Below are 6,019 nucleotides of genomic sequence, written 5' to 3' on the forward strand. Positions count from 1 at the left end.
GAAAAAACATGTGCAGTTTCTCAGGGAACCTCCTTTGTAAATCAAATACCTTGACAATTATTTGATATTTGATTTTTAGAATATTTCTTTTTAGTTAAGCAGTCTAGCCATAAATCAGTTGTGGGCCCAATGTCTTTGAATTGGATGATATTTAGAGCAATTATATTTTTGTTCTAGTTGATCTGTTACAAGCATGTGCTGCAGTTTTTAGTCAAATAACTAAAAGGACAAGCATGGTCATACTTGTAGTTTGGGGTCTCCCTGTAATAAGTTCTCTTTTTCTTGCATCCTGAGATGTCTTTGAATTGGATGGTATTTAGAGCAATTATATTTTTGTTCTAGTTGATCTGTTACAAGCATGTGCTGCAGTTTTTAGTCAAATAACTAAAAGGACAAGCATGGTCATACTTGTAGTTTGGGGTCTCCATGTAATAAGGTCTCTTTTTCTTGCATCCTGAGAGCCCACTTATCTCAATTATTTGCCTTAATCTTTTAAACGTATTTCCTTAGGCACAGTGATGTCGCTGAGAACAAGAACCAACCCATTTAATGTAAAATATAAGCTAGGTGACATATTCTAATTTCTGTGAAAAAAAGAGCACAGATACCAAGAAGTATAATGTGCTGTGATCATTTCAGGACTGGAACTATTTTTATACAGTGAGAGAACATCCTGAAGCCACTGGATAAATTACGCATGGTGTGTGTGTATTTGGAAATAGAAGCTACCATAGCATCCTGAAGATTAAGACTACTTTGCAGAAGGCAGAGATAAAAAGATAAAGTGAATCTTTGTCCTTTGAACTACCAGAAAAAGCCATGTCTAATAATGATACTATATTTAAGCTTTCACTTCCAAGTGTTAGTAAATTTTTCCTTGTTTAAACTATTCCAAATTTGCTTTATATATATTTAGAAACATAAAAAAACTTAACTGTTACAAGAGCCTTGTACTATATTTCATTGAATCAAACATAAATGATATTGACATTTTAAAGTTTTTACTGGAGGGTGATAATGTATTTTTTTCCATAAAAATATAAGACAAATATGAACTGACTAGCAATAATTTTAAGATGTCACACCATATAAAATTAATTCCAGGGTCTGTAATCTTAAAATGTGAAGATTTTATATCCTACAGTCAATCAAATATGATATGTGGTTGACATTTTTCATATATTACATAATTAAAACATAATAGTATGTAACCAGATCTATTATCATCCTCACTTAACAGATAATATTTCCCAAAGCTCACATAGCTCATAAATAGTACAGATGATCAATAGTTATTTGAAGAGTGAATAATTTTATCAGTCAAGGAGAACATTTATGTGGTTTTTTTTTTTAAGTAAAGAGATAAGGAATTTGGGGAGTGACATTGAAAAGAAAGACATCCAGGAGACTGACCCTATTAATTTAAGCAATTTGAGCTCTTTTAAAAATATACAACTAATACAAAAGGTAAGCTTCAATCATATCTTACTGTAAATACTGTTAATACTAACTGGGACAGACACTTCCAAAGAATACATAATGCAGTAAGTTTAAAAGAGCAGAAACTTTAATCGGGGGGGGAAATATATGGAAAAATGTGGAGAAAAGGGGGACAGAAAATTTAGAGGAACTCATTGTGTGAAAGTAAATGCATAGTTGACATTGACTGGTAGAATTCAATACGTAAAGGTGTATTTGTGTTGTTCTGGGTTTGGCTAATGTTTTAGCTAAACCGATGAACCAAAAACTAGATAATGTCAGTTTCCATTGGGATGACTTTCACATATGTAATGATAACAAGGAAAAACTAATGAGAGAAATTTTGCTTTTTTGTGGGTAAAGAAAATATTCAGGTATTTTAAGGATTTTAGAAAAAAGTCTTTTATTTGGGCACTGAAGTATCATCATCCTATGAGTGAACTGATGTCTAAATTCTTCTTATAATGAATACAGTGTCTCTACAGAGCTATCTCATTATCATGCCTTAGTTGTTGAGTGCACAATGGGTAGTGACATATTTGACTACTGGAATAAACCCTAAACAGGTTCTTGGCCTGTAAGATCAATCGGCTCTTCAATAATAAGCTTTGAAACTACCATCCCTTAATTCTTGGCTACTACAGTAACTTCAAACAATTTTTTATTCCATGGGAGATATAGAGACTAGCGCCATCCTTAAAGATCTAAAGAGTCAATAGTCCCTATCATTCTCCACAAATCTATTTACTTCACCAGTCTTTTCATGAAGAAATTGAATAGATCTTTAAAAATGACTACAGACTATCACAAGCCCAACTAAACTGACACCATGCCAGGTTTTGTATATTTGTTACAGCATATTAACAAAGGCTTTAAAATACTACCTGCTTCTTGCTTTTGCTCCATCTCTTACTCTCAGACATATAACATTAAAAGAGATTTGAGCTATCTAGTCAATTGTAGAGCACCATACTGGTCCACTACACTAGTGACATCATGATGACTTAGAAGAGGAAGCAAAGGGTATGCAGAAAACCATCATAAGCACCATGCAGACAACAATATAAAGGTAAATCCTACACAATTTAAAAAGATTTCACATTATTAATAATTTCAGAAAGTGATTTTTTGAAAGTATACTAAGCTCTCTGAATCTAAAGTAAAAGCCAAATTAATGTTTCTTGCATCCTGCATCCCCTCCTACAAAGAAGAAAGTACAATACTTAGTATATTTATGATTTTCTGTAGACGATACATTCAACATGTGGGAATACTATTTCTGCCAAGACATTTGGTAACACAGAGGATACTACATTCAATGATTACCTGAGCAAGAGAAGACTCTCTAAGTCCAGGCTAAAGTACAAGCAACTCTGCCACTTCCTTCAAACTCTCAAGCAAAGTGTATGACATTGGAATAATTGAAATAAGAAGAAATGCACTCTGGGAAAAAAACACAATGTAGGTGCCTGGATTACAGAGCAAGTTTGTGCCACCTACACTGTATACTGCTATCTCCAAAAATAACCTCTGGAATGTTACTAAACATGAATAAAGATGGAAAGCTTGGTCATTATACACTAAGTAACCAATGTTCTTCAGTTGCTTATTATAATAAATTTGGGAAATTTTTTGGAGCCAACAAGTCACAAATTTACATGTGCCACACAGAAGTCTACTCTGTGTGGATTTTACCTAACCAGAGAGCATGAGCAGGCTGTATAATATGGTGCCCAGACACTATGTCATCCCTTAAAGTAGCAACTATACAGGTCTATGGCTGTGTGTTTGCGGGAGGTACTTTTCTTCAGATAAGAGAGAAGAAAAGCATCCAAACTCAGTTTATGAATAGGGAAGCTCAGTACATAGGAATGAGCCATAAATACATACTGCTTACATGACAAGGGATTTGTCCCAAAAATAGTGGTCAAGAAAAATCACATTTAAATGGTTGGACTATAATTCTTGAAGTTGCTCATCCACTTTATTTGAACAAGGGGAAATCGAACAAGGTAAGAAAATATAAAGTTTGCTTGACAAGAGCAGATGGCCTAATATTAGCAACAACAAGAGCCTCTAATAAAGGTTTTGGGAAAACATATAAGTGTGACCGTAAGTTGAGAAAAATTTTGTATTTGTATATTAATGACCAACATAAAATATCCATTGTGGTAGAATCATTTTAGAACCAAACACAGATAACTACTAGGCTATTTAAGCCAGCATGTGCCCTTATCTATTTCAGAACAAACATGGTGGATATATATTTTTTTAAAAAGAGAGAGAGAGAGAGAGAATTTTTTAATATTTATTTTTTTAGTTATCTGCAGACACAACATCTTTGTTTGTATGTGGTGCTGACGATCGAACCCGGGCCGCACGCATGCCAGGTGAGCGCGCTACCACCTGAGCCACATCCCCAGCCCCCATGGTGGATATATTAAAAGAAAAATAATGTTGAACAATTTGGAGGCTATATACAAAAGATTTTAAAGGTTGATATAACTACCAGTAGCTCTGAATATTCTAATTTCATAAAAGGACCAATGCTGAGCCTCTATATGGCATTATTTCTTAAGAAGAGATTGATTGGCCACTTCCCTAAAAATTGACAACATTTGATTCTTTTCATTCTGCAACAGTCAGTGATTCATTCCATTCCAAGAATGTATTCACCTTTCCTGCCTAGTGAGCCTCAGACAGAGTCATTATCCCCAGGTTTCAAGAATGCTTGGTCGACAAGAATGTAATTCCAAACTAGGTAGAATATGAGCAAAAGACCATTAAACAACTCTGGTGATGTCACACCTACACATCATGAAACTAACTGCATAAATAAACACTACAACAAACAATTGAAGGTAAAGATGAATCTTCCATATAGAGATATTCTCTGCAAGAATGGAATACCATTCTTCAAGGTCAATGCCTGCACTCAATTAAAGACTCAGCTATAGTGTTGTGTCCCCAACAGGAAGAATAAATGGTTCTAGGAACTAAAGTGTAGAATCAGTGGTATCACAGCATTGCTTCAATATCTAGATCAATCTCCAGATATTCTGGGGGACTCTGTGGTTGTAGTCCTCCAACTTCGGACTCTGCAAATTAAAGGTGGTGATCCCCATATACAATATATTCTTCCCAGGAAACGAACTACAGCTGTATACAGGGAAAAGAAGTTGGAAAGAAGTTCTACCATTTTGGCAGGAGTAATACACTCTGATCAGTAGAAGGGCATGGGGCTAATTTTTTAAAATGTAGGCAGGAAATAGTATGTGTAGAACTGATTATCCTTCTGTACATCTCTTAGTACTCACCTGTTCAGTTTTAGCTGTAAATGGATTCCTGTAGCAACTCTATCCTGATAAGCATATGGTTACCAAGACTTAGGTCTTATAGGAAGGAAGTTTGGGATCATACTACCAGGAAAGAATCAGAGATGATAGTTGAGGGTAAGAAGAATTTAGAGTAGATATTGGAAGAAGGAGACAATGAAGAACAGTTTCTATTCCTTGATCAATGACAACAACAAGGATCATCAATATTTTTGGTTTCCCTTAACCAGAGTCTCATGGAAACTATAGCTGTGCTCTTCAGCACATATGTGTAAAGAAAATATGTGCAATAAAAGAGGGGGACTATGGTATTCATGGTTGTTCACCACTCAGTTTTATTGATGTGAGAAGTGTGGATATCTGACAGCTTCCAACTGCTTCTCTTCAGGGTTCATTACACTGTTCATGCCAAACAAAATTTTTCTCCAGGATGCTTCCATCAATAACAGAACAAAATGGAGCCATTTCTTCCTGACCTGCAATTTGCTTAATAGGCAAACTTTGCTTGAGTCCACCCATGGACTTAACAGTTCAAAATTTTTCCTACACTATTCTCCCTCTATCCCTCCTTTATAATTATCAAATCTACATTTTGGTCCAAAGTCTTTACCTTCATACCCCCCGTTCCTTGTCCCTTTATCCTTTCTAGGTATTTATAATAATAAATCTCTTTAAGTTCAAAATCCATCTTAACATTCAAAGTAATACATTAAGTGGTAGCCTCATTTAGGTCACACCTGCATCTCCCCTGAATTGTCACCTGAACAGATGAAAATGCATTTATATTGCATGAAATAGAGACATAGAATCAAAATCATCCATTTTATGCACCATTTTCTTTATTGCTTGGAAAGTGACATATTTGTTTTCAATATTGTACTTAACATTTATTTCTTAGCTTTCTGTAATCAAGAATATAAATAGACAATAAAAATAGAAGTACTACAACCAGTTAGGGAGACACACACACACACACACACACACACACACACACACACACCCTCCACCGTTTGGGAACGGTAGAGAATTAAGGGCTTTAGAGAAAGTACATTGATTATTATTCAAGTATGCACTGGATAATCTTCAAAAAAAATATTCAACCGTTTTTTTTTAAATGAGATCAAAGGGGCTAAAATGATTGGCATATTTTTGCTGCATTAGAGAATGAAATACTATTGCTTATTATATGTAAATATCTTGTGAAT

The sequence above is a fragment of the Callospermophilus lateralis genome, chromosome 7 (assembly GCF_048772815.1).
Source record: "Callospermophilus lateralis isolate mCalLat2 chromosome 7, mCalLat2.hap1, whole genome shotgun sequence".
NCBI classification, from domain to species: Eukaryota; Metazoa; Chordata; class Mammalia; order Rodentia; family Sciuridae; genus Callospermophilus; species Callospermophilus lateralis.